The sequence below is a fragment of the Perognathus longimembris genome, chromosome 12, assembly GCF_023159225.1.
Source record: "Perognathus longimembris pacificus isolate PPM17 chromosome 12, ASM2315922v1, whole genome shotgun sequence".
Lineage (NCBI taxonomy): Eukaryota > Metazoa > Chordata > Mammalia > Rodentia > Heteromyidae > Perognathus > Perognathus longimembris.
Window position 1 is genome coordinate 24377960 of NC_063172.1, and position 18896 is coordinate 24396855.

At 35.4% G+C, this 18896-nt stretch overlaps 1 protein-coding gene and 1 long non-coding RNA gene across 5 annotated transcripts in view; one reads left to right on the forward strand and one right to left on the reverse strand.

Annotated features, from left to right (window-relative positions):
• Oxr1 (oxidation resistance 1) overlaps positions 1 to 18896 on the reverse strand; it is a 274194-nt gene that overhangs the window by 81706 nt on the left and 173592 nt on the right. The gene's annotated exons all lie outside the window — the stretch shown is intronic.
• Positions 11096 to 11867, forward strand: LOC125360748. Its single transcript, XR_007212799.1, has 2 exons — positions 11096 to 11380; positions 11419 to 11867. It is a non-coding gene; the product is annotated as an uncharacterized LOC125360748 (long non-coding RNA).

An 18896-nucleotide genomic window follows, 5' to 3' on the forward strand; every position in this document is an offset into this window, starting at 1 on the left:
TTTTTTTTTTTTTGGCCAGTCCTGGGCCTTGGACTCAGGGCCTGAGCACTGTCCCTGGCTTCTTCCTGCTCAAGGCTAGCACTCTGCCACTTGAGCCACAGCGCCACTTCTGGCCATTTTCTGTATATGTGGTGCTGGGGAATCGAACCCAGGGCCTCATGTATATGAGGCAGGCACTCTTGCCACTAGGCCATATCCCCAGCCCTTCCTTTGTCTTTAAACAAATTTTATTTTATTTATTTATTTATTTTTTGCCAGTCCTGGGCCTTGGACTCACGGCCTGAGCACTGTCCCTGGCTTCTTCCCGCTCAAGGCTAGCACTCTGCCGCTTGAGCCACAGCACCGCTTCTGGCCGTTTTCTGTATATGTGGTGCTGGGGAATCGAACCTAGGGCCTCGTGTATCCGAGGCAGGCACTCTTGCCACTAGGCCATATCCCCAGCCCAAATTTTATATTTTTAACATACTCAAAAGTAGAATGGGCCATGCTATATATTCAATAATTTTTAAGATTTTGATACATTTGTATACTTATTGCTATTTTCTTTAGCACAACATTTTAAGGTGAATTCCAGACATTTATGCTTCAATATACATGTTTAAGAACAAATCATTTGGACGCACATCCACTAAGTATCACTAACTTGTTCTCATTCACTACCAAATTCCTCCAGTTGACCAAAATGTCTTTTTGTAGTTGGTTTGTTGAATCACAATCCAAATCAGATCTATTTATATATAGTTAACTCTCTAATCACTTGGACCAATGTTTCTCAAATTTCAATATGCAAATAAACTATGTAGGAATCATAAGATTCAGTAGGGTCTGAGTAAGCTCTTACACATTGTGTTTTTGACATTCTCCCAAGTCTTGCTAATCATCATAAACTCAAAAAACTTTTCTAGTAAAAGCCTCATTGGTTTTATTTGTTTGTTGCATGCCATTGACTTGCAATGGGTCAGTTATCTTGGGCTATTTTCCATGGTCCGGATTTGCAAATGTGATTATTTCTTCTCCAACCTCCTTACTTTCTGTAAATGATGCTAACTGTAAAAACTTGAAAAGATTCATCCCTTATTTGCTATGAATATCTTAAGCTGTGTTTCAATTAATTAATCTGGATGGATAGCATTCTTCTGCTTTTGTGGTGACTGCAAGGTTTTTGAGAGCAGGCTCATTTAAATGATTCAAGTTCTACCTTCATCACTTACTACTTATATAATCTTAAGCTAGTTATGGAAAATTTCCTAAACCTGTTTTTCTCATCTGTGAAATGGTATAGTAATAACACCTACTCTATATATGCACTGTGAAGACTAACACATAGCAAGTATTCAATAAATGCATGTCATTTTTATTATTGTTGACTTGGTAATATTTTCATTCCTAGTAAAAACATATCAGTTGCTAGGACCTTTCTTAAAAAACAACTGGCCTTTGAGTCCTTTGCCAATTTTATAAATCAGTACAGCTTTTCCATTCTTTTGTGCCATACAGACCAGAATTAGCCTGGACTTCGTGATGGATATATTATGAGGTTTTTCTCTCTGTGTTTCAACTTCTTTTTCAGGTTATGAGGGCTCACAAAACGTATAAATAAGATTTCTTTTTATCTTATATCTATTCATCTAACAACAACAATTAAGTCTTTCAAAAACTACCAAAAATTTACAGAGAATTATCTTGGTAATTATAGTAGAAATTTAAGTAGTAAAATTGTACAACAAGAAACGGATCAAAAGCCATCTTGACAAAAGCAAGGATGTAACTTGCAAAACCATTTGGTGTAAACCAACTGAACAACTCATGGGGGGAGAGGGAAAGGGGGAGGGGGAGAATGAGGCAGGAGGTAACAAACAGTACAAGAAATGTACTCAAGGCCTAAGGTATGAAACTGTAACCTTTCTGTACATCACTTTGACAATAAATAAGAAAAAAAGAGTCTTGTTTCAAATATCCCTCTCAAATCACAGTAACTCCATGTATCACACAAATAAGACTGACATCACTCAAAGTTACTTTTGCTGACCTCTTATTTCCTTATTTCTCTGCTCTACTACTAAGCTAGAATGTTTTTCCCATAAATTATATTCTTCTCAAGATAACAGGAAAGGATTAAAAAGATAAAACATTAAAAAATAAAATAAAAAAGCAAGGATGTAGTATACATCCTATATGAATTTTATGGCCTTTCTGTGTGATTTCAGGAATAAATAAATATTTTATATGACAAATCAGGTTTAGTCAAGAGAGAAAAATCTTCAAAAGATTGGTAAAGATGACCTTGTGAGCTTGTGACTTTTTTCTTTTCTTTTAAAAATGTTATTGTGCTAGTTGTGGGGCTTGAACTCAGGGCCTTCTGTTGTCCATGAGCTGTTTTGCTCAAGATTAGTGTTCTATTACTTGAGCCACAGATTCACTTCCAGTTTTTTAGTGCATAATTGGAGATAAGTGTCTCATGGACTTTCTTGCCCCTGCTAGTTGCCAACTGCTAAGCTCAGATCTCAGCCTCTGGAGTAGCTACTGGTGCCTGGAACCTGTGATTTTTCTTAATTTTTTAAACTCTTCCTCTTAGAAGATTTTTGGTTTGGAATAAATTCCTAAGGTAAGTAATTTTGGAATTCTAAGAAGCTAAGAAAGGAAGCCTAGGACAATTCAAACCATCACAATGCAGTCTGAATTTTCTTATGACTGACTTTATGAATACAGCAAATGATTTATATGGACGTGAAATGCACAATTATAAGTTGAAGCTAGTGCTTGTAAATTATTCCTTTGCTTATAATAAATTCCATCAGCACAGAGTAACATGGAGTCAGCTTTCATAACAAGCAAGTGCTGGCCCAGATGAGAGGCCAAAAATAAATTAGCCAACATTATTCCATACTTCGCTCTTTTTTGCTTTTCCTTTGAGCTCAATTTACTCAGATGTCTTTCCTATGGGAATTTCAAATATATTTGTTCCAGAGATGTATTCTCTTAGTTTAATGACTGAAGAAATATTTTGAAGTCATTTCCTTTTGAAGAGTTATTTTTCAGATGGACATATGGTGAAAAAAAACCAATGCTATTATATAATTTTGCAGCATTTACATTATATATTGTTGAGGCATAGTATTCACATGTGATGTGAGCAAAGAATAACTGAAATGTATAACCCACTACACAATTTTACTGCACTCAACAAAAGATGGCAAAAATGTGTATGAAAAAAAAGTAGAGTATGAAAAGTTTCCACCTTTCTCCTATAGTGTATCTATTTGCCCATCCACCATCTACCAAGGCATTGTATATCAACAAATAAGCATTAACCAACAAGGACAATACAACAAACAACAAAAATTCTGTGTGTGTGTGTGTGTACACAAAACACACAGAAACTGATTTACTAATTAATAACTAAAATAACAGATGACATTGCAAAGCTAAATATGTACTCATACTTACTGAAGATAAAGTCTGCTTTTACATTAATAAAAAGGAATGGTATTTTTTTCTCCTTAAACTTTTCATGAAAATCTGGAAGATATATCTGATTGGCTTCTGTTTCTCTAGGAAACCCATCTTCCTAATCTGAATTTAAATTTAAGGAATATATCAAAAACACTTTCTTAATCAGTATAGACTTTTTAAATATATCTTGTGAGGGATGTAAACCAAAATTTTGCCACTATCTCTGAATGTATTTTGGTTTCCCAATTAAATATTTCACATAATTTTAGCATTGTCTCCAAGCAAGGGAATAGTTATTATACAACATGTTTCAATAAAGAGCAGCTTCCTCAAAAAATTATAGCTTCCTGATAGAAATTTGTATCCAATGATTAAATGATTACATTAGCACTATGTTCTCTCATATGAATGTGTGTTGAATATCATTGAGCATTTGTATATTCTTATAAAAATCCAATCTTTTTAACAGCTTTCTTAGATTATGATCTTTTATAACATTCAATAAATACTTATTGAATGACTTAAGTGAATAACTATTAACAGTATAATAAAAATACCATGTGTCCACTAAACATTCTAAATCTAGATTCATATCCATAGACTATTTTTATTTTGCTATTCAATTTTAAAATGAATAAAAATTAAAGCATCAAAAATATCTTATGTTTTCTTTGCTGCCACAATGAACCATTAAGTAACTAATGAAAACTAAAATATATAAATAGTTCAAGGGTGAACAGTTCTGAGACCTAATTTGCCTTATTCATTTGGTATTCCATGCATCTACACTGGTTGTTTAATGTCCCCACAGATTGGTATCAAGAGTCACTAGAATAAAGCTGTGAGATTTCAAAACCACAGTTTGTAGTGATCTTTGTTGGTGGGGGATGGGATGTAGGGGTGGAAACCAGTCCTGGGGCTTGAACTCTGGGCCTGGGTGCTGTCCTTGGGCTCCTTTGCTCAAGGCTAATGCTCTACCATTTGAGACACACTGCCACTTCTGGCTTTTTCTGTGATTAACTGGAGATAAAAGTCTCATGAGCTTTCCTGCCTGAGTTGGCTTCAAACTTCAATCTTCAGATCGCAGCCTCCTGACTAGCTAGGATTACAGGCATGAGCCACAGGCCCCTGGCTGTAATGATCATGTTTATGTCCGTATTGTTACATGTTTATATTTCTTCTCATTTATGTTCTATGTATACAGATATGGAAATTGAGGAAATAAAAGAAAGAACTAAGATATAGAAACTTTTAGTAATTTCCGAAGTATATGCACTAGTAAGTCAGATCTCACTCCCATCTGACAATCTTGAAGCAGTTCAATGGTCTCCCAGTTCATTTCACCACTGGAACATTGATCCTCCCCACCATTCATTACTAAACTAGTCTTTCACACAGTTAGCCAGTTTTCCTTCCTCCTCCAGCTGACTCCATGCCAAGTAAGCACTTCTCCCCACCTACAAGTCCCAAAGGCTCTTCACTGCTTGGCGGGCAACTGGCACCAGCAACCACACAGCATAAAGCAAAGTTTGAATATTCAAGAGTAAACTGCCAAGTCCTAGAAATTAGTAGTATCATTCATAAATAAAAGGCAAAAAGGATATGTTTTAGATAATTCTACCTATTGTAAAATAATTAATTTTGTTTTATTTTGAGAAGGGATCTAGCTATGTGGCCCAGGCTGACCTTGAGTTCACCCATCAATGGCTTCAACCTCCCAAGTGCTGGGATTATAGGCACACATCACCATCCTGGGGCTTTAAAAACTATTTAGAGTAGTTATGTAATCATATAATACTAAGTTGGTTAATTAAGAGTTCTTCACTTTTTAAGTTCTTATTGGCATATCATAAAGTCTGTAATAAATACTCTTCCTCCTTTTTTTCTCATCAGCTCTTTTTTCTACTCCCATCTACTCTTTTCTTATCTGCTGACATGTTTCTTCCTCTTCTAGATCATGTTATGGTCTTTATATTTATTAGATACACCTCTGAAGTGAAAAAAATCCCTACACACAACAATAGTATAGCAGCAAATTAACAGCACACTGAACCAAGATTTGATTACTGGTGTCAGAGATATGACTCATGGGCCAACTGACCATGAACACAGCACTTACGGTTCCTCTTTCTTGGTTTTCTTAGTTGAAGACATTAAATTCCATCTTATGAAGTTTCTTTCCAGTTCCAAGGTTCTATGGATTACCCTGTGTTTACTCAGGCGCACTAACCTTTGTAACCATCTTATGGGGAAGAACAGTGGCATTTCCCCGATGTTTCAGATAAAGACATGAACATTAAAGGAGGTTTGATGACCGTTTACCTTGACTAAAGCATCATCTCTCTGTGAAAAGCAGAGAGAAAGAAGATAAAATGAAGGAAACTTTAAACCTCTCTATAAATTCTCAGGAAAATGCAGATTTTCTCTCTTTTCTTCTTTCTTTCTTTCTTTTTTTTTTTTTTTTTGGTCAGACTGTCATGGGGCCTGGGTACTGTTACAGAATTCTTCTGTGCAAGGCTAGCACTCTATCAGTTTGAGATACAATGCCATTTCTGGTTTTCTAGTGGTTAATTGGAGATTAGAGTCTTATGGACATTCCTGCCTGGACTGGCTTTGAACTACAATCCACAGATCTCAGCCTCCTGAGTAGTTAGAATCATAGGCATGAGCCATCGATGCTCAGTCGGGTTTCTCTTTCTTAAGGAAGGAATTCTGGTTTACAGAAAAACGATGTAATATTTAGGTCACAATATAACTTTGCTTCATTCTATAACTAATTCTGCTCAGAAAGTTTATCAGTTGTTGAATCTCACTAAGGGATGGAAGATCCTGCAATGAAAGCTCTGTGTTTTTTAAATGCATAATATTAAAAATAATGTTTGCTTTCTTTCTCAGCAGAATAATGATGAACAATGAATATTCATGTAATTTATTCTATAATTGATGAAACACATTTGTGGTGAAATATGTGTGCTCAATATTTTAGGGGATTACATAAACTATGCATATATTTCTGGACTAGTTTTTGATATACCATTGCATAAGAACAAAAAGCATAAATACAATGATGAGTTTTAAAAGTGTGCGACTGCCATGGGAAAAAGGATATGGACATTAGTAATGGCAACAATTTACTTGGTCACTTTTGCCTTCTAGTTTTATAAAGTGGTTCAAGGAACAGGAGAGTCCTTGGATGACTAGAGCCCTTGTCTAGCAGTCAGACAACTGAAACTCTATTCCTGGAGTTTTCATTGAGTCATGGAGGGACCAGGTGCTTGTCAGCTGATCTCCCATACATTTGCAGGTGTTGGAATTTAGGAGGATTTCTTCATCTGCTAGCCTCTCAGAAATGTCATGGATGTAGTCATGACTCTTTGTAAAATACTTTAAAAAGCATCAGAGAACAAACAAAATTTACTTGACTATCAGAAGACACAAGCTATGACTAGTGGTTTTTTTTTTAAGATTTAAGATTTGTTTCATTATTTTTAGATGTCACTTCTGTTCTTCAACCTCATCTGTTATGAAAATTCCTCCAACTTATGGGAGGAATAAGGAACCACATGAAAGTGCATGATTTACTTCCTCTTAGTATTTTTCTTTTAAGTCTGACCATATTCTTTCGAAATTATTTATTGGGTGTAAGTTGAAATGGTGGTGCAGTTAAATATTAAATGGGAGCAGGGATTCAGTATTTTGGTTTCTGTTTGTTTCTATTTGTTGTTTTGGTGTTGCTGGGTTTGAATTCAGGGCCTCATGCTTATAGGACAGGTGCTCTACTGCTGAGCCATGCCTTCAGTCTTTTATTGAACTGGATAGTTTTGAGACAGTGTGTTGTCACCTGCCCAGGAATGTTCCTGGAGGTCATTCCTTTTATTTTTCACTTTCTATATTCAGATTAAGTCTCATGTACGTTTCTGCCCTAGATGGCTTGGAAACGTAAGCCTCCCTATCTCAGCCTGTCAAATACCTAAGATTACAGTGTAAGCCATCAATGTTGAGCTGATATTCAGTACTTCTGAGAAAGGAAAGAATCCCTTATTAGGAATTCTAGAGTCTGCTTCATTCTTTCAACTGTTGGTTGTTATTGAGTGTTGCACATGATGCTGAACTTTGAGGATGCAAAAAGAGTGGAAATAAGTATCTTGCTTGGGTCAAGGAACTGTCAACTGATCAGATAGATTTGATATGTGAACACATGATCACACTACAGTGTGGTGAGTGTTAGGATGGGTGAAAACAGAGAAGAGATTGAGGCATCTAGAAAGAGCAGTACCACTAACCTTGGTGGGCAAGTAAAGCAAGAAACCTATATTATTTTCCAAGTACTATAAGTTTTATAGTAATGGCTTTTAAAAATGAATATTTAATCAAGTGGAATTGTTTACCAGGCAGTGGGCCAGAAAACAGTAAGATCTATAAAAGCATCAACTTCAGAGTTCGATAGATAAAATTACAACCCTATTTTTATCAGTAGGTGTAACCTTGGGCAACTTTCCTGACCTTTCAAATCCTGTTTTCATCTTTCTTATTTGTAGAATGAAATTTATTTTTATAAATTATAGTTGGGTGAGTATAAAACTTTAAGAGAGTACCTATAAGCACCATTCCAATCTTTGGCCTTTGCTAAGGTGGTAAATAATAGAAGGATGCTACTTATTATTTAGCTCTTGATATACATTTTTACATTGGATGTTCACAGTAATACAAAGGACAACCATCCCTAAAATCAGTCCCATGTGAAGAGGCTAGAGAACACAAGAGATGCTAGTACAGATTATGTTTACTACCAATGATAAGATGTTTGGACTGCATGAAGTAGACAGTAGAATATGTGTAAAGGTTATTTTTATTTTTGTCAATTATGGGGCTGTACTCAGGGATAAGGCACTGTCTGGTCTTTTTTGCTCAAGGCTAGTGCTCTACTCCTGTAAGCCAAAGCAACACTTTGGCATTGGAAATGTTGGAGATAAGAGTTTTACAGACTTTCCTACTCTGGCTGGCTTCAAACCTCAATCCTCAGATCTCAGCCTCCTGAGTAGCTAGGATTACAGACATGAGCTACCAGCACCCAGCTAAGTTTTCTTTCTTTCTTTCTTTCTTTCTTTCTTTCTTTCTTTCTTTCTTTCTTTTCTTTCTTTCTTTCTTTCTTTCTTTCTTTCTTTCTTTCTTTCTTTCTTTCAGAACCAATGAAAGCCAGGCATGGATGGCTCATGGTTGTAATACTGGCTATTCAAGTGGCTGAGATATGAAGAACATGGTTCAAAGCCAGCCACTTGGAGCCACTTGGAGCCACTTGGAGACACTTATCTCCAATTAACCACCCCAAAAGCCCGAAGTGAAGCTGTGGCTCACATGGTAGAGTTATAGCTTTGAGTGACTTACTCAGTGCAAAAGTAAGCCTGGGAGGTCCCTAAGTACAATATAATAGAACTTCAGAAGTGAGGGATAGAGGATACCCATGCCTCACATATCTGTTTCTGTATGCATCCTACCATGCCCCAAGATGTAAGCCTTACCTCCAAGATGCTTAACTCTTCCAACCATGAATCCAACCAGCAATGGTGGTCATTTCAGATGGGTTTTTATCACTAAGTTTTTGCGAGCCTGAAGTTTCAATCTTATCTAAAGGACAGTAAATAAGCTTCCTTCTACAAACAGAACTCAGTAGTCCTTCCCTACTGTTCACTACTGCAGAGTCTCAAAAGTAAAATGTATTGTTTGAAAAAGCAAAGAATGTAAAGGATCTTTAAAAGATGTTGAAGTCTATTTTTACATAGTACCAGAAGATAGATAACATGAAAGGGTTGCTCTCTTTTTTAAATATCAGTATCTGAATGTAGCATGAGAAATCTATAAGAAACCAATATATTTTTTGAACTATCACCATTTCTATTCTGAATAATTCCCTCTCAACTCCGTTTTGCCTAAGAAGACATACTTTGTTTTGCTTTGATTTTACATGTAAACATCTGCACAGTATTTACATATAATTTGAGATACAAGTTGTTGATATGAATGGTAAGTATTTGGAGAAACTTATCAATATATAAAGTAGAAAGTATTTTTTCAAGATAAGCAATTTTTATACATAATAAAACTCAGCTTTTTAATGTTCTCAAGTATATTAAAATAATTATGCATTTAAAATTTAACTACCATATAGTTTTCAGAATTGGTTGAACTATATGATGAAAATTGTTATACAGCAAGTTTATTTTTTAATTTACTTATAGTGTTGGAAACAGAACTAGTTAAAAAAAAAACAAGCTCTTTTTTCAAGTTTATGACCTAGTAGTAATGGTTTTTAAAAGTTACTGTCAAGATTTACAATGTTAAACTGGGAAACCATTTTTGACTAGTCTTAGTTGAAAGTCTGTCTTAGAGGAAAAGTAGAAACCAGAAAAAATTTGACAGTTATCTCTAACTTCATGTTTCAAGAATTAAGAAAAAACAAAGAATAAATGCTGTTTTTAAGGTAAAAACAAACAAACAAGGATTTAATCATCCCAGCCAAGGAAGTGGGAAGAAATCAAGAGCCTAAAACAAAAACAAGTTAATGAAAAAATATGGAAAAGACTGAATTGACAGTAAAGTTTCAGTCAAAGTCATGTCCTTCTATGGTTGATATTCGTAGAAATATAGCTGAAATTATAAATACATAAAGAAAAAAGAAAGAGGAAAGAGTACATTTAGAAAGTGAATACTAAAAATACCTTACTCTTAGCATTTACAAAAGGTTAAAACGTTTTCTTTTTTGGTTGAAAAATTAATCTGTCTCTCCATAACATCTTACTTTAAGAAATTAAAATCAAGTGGACAAACAGTGATTAACTGTATAACCCCAACTTGTGTCTAAAAGTAAGACTTGCAACATCAGTAGTTCAGTATTTCTAATATTTCTAGATATTTTTCCAACTTTTAAAATTGTCTGTTGTGTTTGGAGGTGTGGGTCAGGTAGTAAAGTGGCAGCCTTGAGTAAAAAAATCAAAGGAACAGCACAAGGTTCTGAGTTCAAGCTCCAGTACCAGCACCAAAACAAAACAAAATAAAGTAAGTTTCTATATTTATCCTGTAAGGATTACACATCTAAGAGCTATATATGTACACAGTAAATCAAACCTATAAAAGACTCACATACTATGTCTTTTTTTTTTTTTTTTTTTTTTGCCAGTCCTGGGCCTTGGACTCAGGGCCTGAGCACTGTCCCTGGCTTCTTCCCGCTCAAGGCTAGCACTCTGCCACTTGAGCCACAGCGCCGCTTCTGGCCATTTTCTGTATATGTGGTGCTGGGGAATCGAACCTAGGGCCTCGTGTATCCGAGGCAGGCACTCTTGCCACTAGGCTATATCCCCAGCCCCACATACTATGTCTTAATAAAATAATTTTAATACTGAAAATTATAGATAAAGTAATATTTACAAAGATGAATAGTTAAAATATCAAATATTTGAGCCAGGTGCCTGTGGCTTACACTCTTGATTTGAGGATCATGGTTCAAAGCCAGAGGGGGCAAGAAAGGCCATAAGACTCTTATCTCCAATAAACAACTCAGAGAAAACTAGAAGTGGTATTTTGGCTCAAGCAAAAAGAAGCTCAGGGACCCTGAGTTCAAGTCCCAGGACCAGCAAAATAGATGATAGAGATAGATAGATGATAGATAAAAAAAGAAAATCAAATGTTAATGAAAAGCGATAATATTATGCACATCAATTATAACTAGAAGCTTTGCAAAATACTATAAATAATCCAGTATCACCTTATAACAAAGTAAATGTATAAAATATTAGAGAAAAACTATAGCTCCCATCTTTGAATTCTTTATACTGCCTAACTTGTTCTTTCCTCCTCATGTTCCAAAGAACATCTTCTAATGATTTATTTAAAACTTAAATCCTACAGTGAACATCAACTAATTTATAAGCAAGTTAGAACCAGAGATATGGCAGAAGAGACAACAGAAAGATTTTTTCCCCATACTCATAATCTTTTAGGGCAAACAGAAATTTCTTATTTTGTCACTCGTTATAGAAATTCTTTTCATTTTCCTCATTTGAATAGTGATGCAACTTTAGTTTAGGCCACAGCACCAAGTTTATGTTAGATCTGAGCTAAAGGACGGTTTTGACATTTTGACAATGTTAATATATGAGGAGTCAGAACTTGTGTGCAAGGACTGGAGGTCAATTCTATTATAGGCTCTTTAAGGCCTTTTTAAGCAGGTCATGTAATATTTATGTACCATAATTTCCCAATCTATATTAGTAGAGCTCTGTGTATTTCCCAAGGGTGTTATGAAACTAAGTAAAAAGAAGAATAAACATTACATGTTTGTATAAACTATGCAGTACACAGCAAATTCAAAAAGTTTACTACTATAATAATAGATGTACAATTAGGATATGCCTCCAGAATAACAATTTCATCTCTCACAAGAATATGTGACAGTCGGTACTGAGTGTAAACACAGCCCTTGGCCCACTCTGCAAATTCACATTATACTCCTATTACTTGTCCTACTGGTCTTCCTTCTATTCTTTGAATAAAATAAATTCATTTCTACCCCGAGGCCTTTCTCTCTACCTGGCTAGGGATTCTCTGGAATACAGAAATAGGTATTCTTTAAATCATTTGAGTCTTAACTCTAATGATACCTTCACAAAGATGCCCCTATCATTATCAAAGCGAATTGTACCACGACTTAACGACCACAGTTTGGGTGGTCACATTACTCTATGATTTTCTTCTTAGCACTTCTTATCTGAATATCTTATTTCCTTTTTGCTTGCTTATTGATGTAGAGATTACGACTATCCTCTCTAAACAAGGGCCTGAGATCAAATATTTGGCCACTAAATGGCTTGGGTGACAGCAAGTACAGAGGGACCCTGTTAAATAAGGGAAATGATCAGCTGAAAACCTGACCTTGCAGAAGAATGAAGTGATAGAAAGGAATGCAAAGGAGGATAAAAAAAATCACACTACACTGGCTTAGGATAAGACTGATTTTTTAAAACATGTTAAGTATAGGAAGTGGAAGTTGACCCAATATTATGTTAGCAAAGATAACAATATGAAAAACAGAATTTCTTCTTTTGTACTCTGAAAGCTGAACTCTGTGAAAGAACAGGTTGAAGTAGTCTGGGAAAAATAAACTGGAAATTTTTCTACATGATGCATTTGGCTAAGTAATGAATTTAACTTTCTTTTTGATGCATTTGGCTCCATAATGAATTTAACTTGCCAAGTTAAATTCAACAATGCTTCTCATAACTGATTTGCTTATAAATATCTATTTTATAACATATACATCTTCTCTTGTATTGAATCTAATGTCTTTTCTATAGCATATACATCTCTTGCAGTGAATTTCATTGCTTAGGTAAAAATCATAGAAAAAATAATTTATTTCTGGCCTTCTCTCATTTGAGGGGACAGGTGAGGTTGGGATAGATGGAGGGAGCTAAACAATAAAAGAGGTGACACTGATCAATAGGCATTGTGATAATAAATGGACAGGTTGATTTGAACACCTTGTGTAACTACCTAAAGATAATGAAAATAAAATGCAATTATACTGTTATTCGCAGGGAAATGGTCAGAACTCGAACAAATAATGTTGAGTGAGACAAGCCTAGAACACAGAAAACAAAGGGGCATGATCTCCCTGATATATGACTGTTAACAAAGGGAGACGGAGAGACAGTAGAGACCAAGTCTGTGAATACTGTATATGTTCTTGATACATTGTATATTGCATATATGTCAACCTGACCTAGACAAGGGATAGAAAAACAGGTCGTAAGATATCATAAGAAATGTACACACTGCCCTACTATGTAACTGCACCCTCTTTGCACAACACCTTGTAAAAAAATTTATGTCCAATTAATAAAAAAAAATGGAAAAAAAAAAAGAAAAAAACTTTCGGGCTGGGGATATGGCCTAGTGGCAAGAGTGCTTGCCTCCTATACATGAGGCCCTGGGTTCAATTCCCCAGCACCACATATACAGAAAACGGCCAGAAGTGGTGCTGTGGCTCAAGTGGCAGAGTGCTAGCCTTGAGCAAAAAGAAGCCAGGGACAGTGCTCAGGCCCTGAGTCCAAGCCCCAGGACTAGCCAAAAAAAAAGAAAAGAAAAAACTTTCTTCATTCTTGAGTCCTTTAACTCTTTTCTGCCACTGATTATTTTTACATTCCAAACTCATTCCCATAAGCTTTACCTTCAGCTCCAATTTAGAAGTAGTCATTCATATAACACCACTGTGACATCTAGAGAAGTACAAAATTTTAATTGTCTTGGTAGGTGTCCGTGTCTCCCATAGCACTACACTTGCTTACCAAATATGTAATGCTAATAACTCCATATGACAGGATGTATTTGGCACTAACATATGGGTTTTCAGCTCATATTTTTCCTTAATGATCACTTTTTCATCTTATCACTGTGCACATGCACATGCTATTTTATACTATGAAAAATAAAGTCCTATCTCCTTTCTTAGAAAATGAATTAAAAACTATGGATGAAAAAACTTTGCTGTGTTTGATTGTACTAAGTTAGATGAGGCTAGATTTTCTATTTAACTAAAAAATAAGACACACATACACACACATCAGTGATGCTAGCTAAGGATAAAACAGAATACAAAAGCAGAGAAAAGCACATACGAACTGTTGAAGGGCTAGGACAGGATATTTGACATTTTAGATAAGGTAGACAACTTGTCAATGAAGATCTGAGAGAAGAGAGGGAGCTGTGCTCATGTGTAGGCAAAGAATTTTAGAAGCAAAAAACAAAGCAAGGAGGCAAGAAAGAAAGAAAGAAAGAAAGAAAGAAAGAAAGAAAGAAAGAAAGAAAGAAAGAAAGAAAGAAAGGAAAAGAGGGAGGGAGGGAGGAAGAGAAAGAGAAAGAAAGAAAGAAAGAAAGAAAGAAAGAAAGAAAGAAAGAAAGAAAGAAAGAAAGAAAGAAAGAAAGAAAAAGAAAGAAAGAAAGAAGGAAGGAAGAAAGAAAGGAAAAGAGGGAGGGAGGGAGGGAGGAAGAGAGAGAAAGAGAGAAAAAGAAAGAAAAAAGAAAGAAAGGAAGGAAGGGAAGAAGGGAGGGAGGGAGGGAGGGGTATCCTGAGAAAGGAACAAGTTTGGGTTGTTCAAGAAATAGCAAAAAGATTAATGTGGAAGGAGTGCATGATAGGAAGAATGAGTTTGGGTGTAGTAGCACAATGAGATTGTGTTTTGCCCATAGGCCTCCAGCTGCCTTACTGAAAATTGTCTGATGTGTGCTGGGGGGCGGGGGGTGGAGGGGCAGGGGGTTGTGGGATGATGTGTGGGCAGAGGTACAAGGCAGTGAAGAAATGATAGTGTTGGAACCTAGGAAGATGCAGTGCAGAACTGAACTGGGTCTGAGTTTATTCTGAGAACAGAGCCAAAAAACAGAATCTCTGATGTGAGATGAAAGAGCAACAACAAAGTCTGGAAGATCACTCTTGTTTTTGCTCTAAACAACTAAAAAAATGGTACATCTATTAACTACAATTCTACTATGACTTACTGTATGAAAAATGTTCTAAATTGTGCTAATATGTTGATGAGTTAATTTATGTAGAGCACTTACTATAGTACAATGAAGTGTTTGCTGTTAGTAAATTGACATGAGAAATTATTTTTCAATACCAGTATATTATTAGATGTGAAAAATGTTCTTGTTAGAGTCATATTTTTGAGAAATAAAGTGACTTAAATGAGATGTGAGAGACTTTCCACTGGCAAATATCGGCTGAAGAGAGGACAGGAGCTCCTAACAATGGCTAAGAATTTCCTCACAGTCAGTTCCCTTTTCCACCAACACATGCCTTAATATAGGACTTCCTTCTTTTCCTTAGCCTTCTCTCTTGAAAGTTTTCCCATCCTTCAAAACAAAAGAGCCATTAAATATTTACCTTTAAAGGAGTTGGTTTGTATCTTATAGCCACTACCACAAGTAGATTTATATTTGGTAGTACTCTTTTAAGTAACATCAAAGTACCCTTATTTTGAATACAATAAAAATATTGTTTATTACTGTTTTGTTATCGAAATTCTGAATGTCAATACAGTAAAAAGTGTCACAGAGCACTCAAAGACACAAATTTCCTATGCATGTTTTTTGTTATTTTTTGTTTGAAAAAGGATTGACTCCAAGGCAGTGGTACTTATGCTTTTATAAATTTTATTTTTATTATCTTTAGCTAGTTGTACAAAGGAGTGACCATTCAACATATCCATTTATAATTACAATGCACTTTGATCATGTCACCCCTTTCATTATTCTCCCCCACTTGTGCTCTTTTATGAAAAGTATGGCAAGTTGTGAAATGATGTTACAAACTGAGAACATTTGAAGACTTCCTGATGACAGGAGAAAGGTCATGAAAGTAGTATGTGATTGATCCCATTAGGAATCTTTTATCATTTCCCTCCCTTGAATATCTGGAGGCAGAAACTAGAGCCCTCTCACAATTACAATTAGTATGACATGTGGTGTTTCTGTACCTATAAACGTTGCTTTGGGAGAGAAGATGGTAACACAATGTGCATTTAAGTTTTTCAACTTAATACTTTATGGATAATGGGGACCCAACAAAGAAGAAGGAATGGTCTGGCTACTTGAAACAAGCAACTAAATGTAACACATAAAGAATATTAACTGTTGCCAACTCATCTTCCAGTGTTTTCTCCTCAAAAGTGAAAAGTTACATAAAACTCTCTGTTACAAATGACTCCCACAGTCAAAGTAACTAGAATAAAGCCTATCTTAATAGACTTACCCCTAAGTGTGCACCTTGATCTAAAAATTTTTAGTGCTGCAAAAGTCTCTCTTCAAGTGCTGTTTCTTAAACAGAAGAAAAGGCTGCATGTGTGTGGTTCAAGTGGTAGATTGTCTGACTACTAAAGTTCTGAGTTCAAAATTCAATTAGAAAAATGAAAGGTAGAGCTGTGGCTCAAAGTGATAGAACACTTCTGCTCAAGGCTAGTGCCTAAGCACAGAGTTCAAGCCATAGGACCAACAGGAGAAAAAGAAAAGGGAGGAAGAGAGATGGGAAAGGAATTGAAGAATCTAAGTAAACTCTTATTTTTTAATGACATTTAGTTTTTAGTGACACAGCTATCGGCTGTGGTTTGCTAATTCAATAAAGAATAGAAGCTCTCAGAGACTGGCATGCATTCAGCTCTGAGATTCAGAATACACAGAACTCTGATGCACAGGAAGTTCTCTGAAGATAGGCTTTATATTTCTCCCTTTTTAATTCAGGCACCTAATGAATCATGTAATCATTTCCAATGGTAATTAAAAATGTCAAGTTCAGATTTATTAGCTAGAATGAATTATGTAATATCTCTTTGCTATTGTGAGCATTTTACTTGCCCATAAGCCTTCATGTTTGGATTTAACATGAATACTTGAGCTCCATGGTTTTAAAAATACACTCATAGACACGTCATTTTCACTGCTTTTACAGGCACCGTACTTTTCACAAGCTATCCTAACAATTCTGTGATGAAGAGATTATTTATACCATTTTTGTTCTCTAGACACATGACTAGAAGTATTGGTACTAATTGGCAGATTGCTTGACAAATAGATTAAAGGAACAAGACCATGATTTGAACCTAATGGCTTTAGTTTCAAAATCCTGTATCATTTCATTTCTGTTGCATGCTGGTAATTAAGTCACTAGTAACATTTTCTGGGTATATTACACTAAGTTTAGTCAAGGAATCTTACCTAAGAACAGGTAGGACCCCGGAGACTCAAGGGGAGGCAAAGCAGTGAAGAAAGACCAAAGTTGGGCATAGATGAATCACATGAAGAAAAAAAAAAAAGAATCATCCTGTAAAGTAGGAGTATGACATGTGCAGATGTTATTCTACTGTACAATTAACAGCTTGTCATTATTTATTTTTTTTGTTATTTTATTTTATTTTTTTGTTTATGTGGTATTGAGGAATCAAACCCAGGACCTCATGCATGCTAGGCAAGTACTCTACCACTAAGCCACATTCCTAGCTCCTCTTTATTGGATTTTACTGCTGGACTTCATCTAACCAAGACCCCACTGACTTTGTGATGCCTAACCATGAAAGAAAGGCTTTCTGAAAGGAGAGGGTGCTAAGCGATGTATCTCACTGAAGAACAGGTGTGCGAGTCTCTGGCTTTGATCTCCAACACTACCAAAAAAAAAAAGTAATAGATAAAATGAAACCTTCCCAAATCCCTGTCAATTAAATTACAGGACATTATTCCTCTCAAGATGCCCTCCGATTTGAAAATATCACAAAGTTTTAAAAGACAGATCTTAGAATCAGGGGGTGGGGGCATGAAAAGTCTCAAAATTGGTCATAATATGACCTTGCTAGACAATCAATAAACACTTATTAAGTGCTTATGGTTGTGTACAACATAGTAGAGTGCACACTCTGGATGAAGATGCTTAAGTGCTAGATATGAAATATTAATTGCTATTCTTCAGTTTCACAGTGATGACCACCACTGAAGGAAGGAGACCCTGTGTACCAAAAGACATCTGAGTATGCAGGTGCCCGGGTAATATGAGCAATCATGAGGAGAGACGGAAAGAGAAGGAAGCAGCTGGGGAAGGGGATGATGTTGTGAAGAGGACATGGGAAGAATGGGAAGAAGAACCTAATGGGGAAAAAAAATCTCCTAAATTTCAAACCTGGTTGAATATTTCCACAGGAATTGTCCTGATCTTAGACAACGTAAATGTCCTATCTGAAAATTCCACTTTTAAATATCAAGGTTCCATACAATTTTTTTAACCATTTACCTATTCATGTCTAAGAATTCTTTATTCTTGTGTATTTTGAAGTTATTAAGACATACCCTTTTCAGAGTTGAACTAATTTATAAGGTGATTATTTTGTATTACTTAAAAATTAAATTTCATCTTGACTGGTTATCACCCTCCTCAGAGATTTAAAAGTGTTTGAACTTGTGATCGAACTTGTTCATGCTGAAACTCTTACTTAACTATGTTACTTGGGTATTCTATATCTATTAGGATTATCATCATAGTATTTGTGCACTGAGATAGAAAAACAAAATTACATATTTGTAATTAAAAACATTTTTGCAGAGGGAATCTCATAAACAATTGCTACATGGTGTGAAATATTTTTTCTGAAATTACCCTCAAAATTCAGCTTTTTAGCTGTTTATAATGCTCATAAATTTATTACTAATTTGAAAGAGATAACATTCTGCCATACCATTAGGCTCATGGCTAAGTGGGAAGCTATATTATACATTCTGACATTGTCACATGGTTGCTTTGATCAAGGAAAAACTAACTAGTTAATGGTGATTAGTTCTTGTGAAAGCCAAAACTATAAATAAATAATAATGCTGGGCAATTTCATTTCTAAAAGTCAATAATGAATTCCATC